This window comes from Bison bison, unplaced genomic scaffold (genome assembly GCF_000754665.1).
Source record: "Bison bison bison isolate TAMUID 2011002044 unplaced genomic scaffold, Bison_UMD1.0 scf7180017864368, whole genome shotgun sequence".
NCBI classification, from domain to species: domain Eukaryota; kingdom Metazoa; phylum Chordata; class Mammalia; order Artiodactyla; family Bovidae; genus Bison; species Bison bison.
The window spans coordinates 4559227-4560444 of NW_011494940.1; positions in this window are offsets into that span (position 1 = coordinate 4559227).

The window sequence follows — 1218 nt, forward strand, 5'->3', positions numbered from 1 at the left end:
AAGTATAGCATTTTCTCTTTCAGACTTGTATCAGTTGCACATTTGTAGTCAAGGGGGAATTAAGTTAAACTTGGAAAGATAATCTGCAATCCATTAAAAAAGAGTTGAAATCAAAACAGTAGATTATTATTTTTATTATTATTATTATCATCTTGGTTTGCCAACTTGGGCAAAGGGAAGGACGACACAATTGGAAAGTGATAAAAATATGACATAACTGGTTGAGATAATAACAAACTAAAATTAAAAAGTATATACATATATATATATATATTTGAACTTGAGCAAACTCTGGGAGATAGTGGAGGACAGGGAAGCCTGGTGTGCTGCAGTCCATGGGGTCACAAAGAGTCGGACATGACTTAGCGACTGAACAACAGCATAGACACATACGTATACGTGTCTATATATAGTTATATTTGTAGGAAGACAAATCAAAATTTCTTTTCTAAATTTGTGTGTGATATATATTTTTAGCAGCTCTGTTGAAATATTGCAGAATATCCACATAAAATAGGAAAACTTGAGACAGAAATAGAGATCCATTGTACTTGAGAGCCTTGACCTTTATAGGAACTGCCTCCCAGCTATGGATTGATGTACCTGTTGGCTTTGTTCACTATCAAATCTCTCTTCCCTGAAGCATTCAGCTTTACCAAGACCCTATTTCACATAAAAATATTTTCTTCATTCCAAAAATATTTAGTACTTCACTCCTGAGATTTTCTTAGCCAAAAGATTAGGATCAGAAAGAGAAATCAGCCTTGGGTTAGCAACAGAATAATTACAGAGTTAGCTGTCCTGTCAGGAACTAGCCCAGGGCATTTAGCAAGGTTTCTTAAGTTAACCCAATGATATTCTGAAATAACTATGTCCCAAAGGTCCGAGAAAATGAGAAAGATAGGGAAGAATGTCTAGGGACAAGTTTTCTAGGGACAGAAATCTCCAAATCCAGAGCTTAAAATGTCAAGTTCCGGGCTTCTCTGGTGGCTCAGTGGTGAAGGATCTGGCTGCCATTGCAGGAGACATGGGTTTGATCCCTGGTCTGGGGAGATCCCACTTGTTGCAGAACAACTAAGCTCTTGCACCATAATTATTGAGTCTGTGCTCTAGAGCCCCCAAGCTGCAAATACAGAGCCCACATAACAACCACTGAAGCCTACACACCCTACAGCTGGTGCCCCGCAACAAGAGAAGCCACAGCAATGAGAAGCCGTA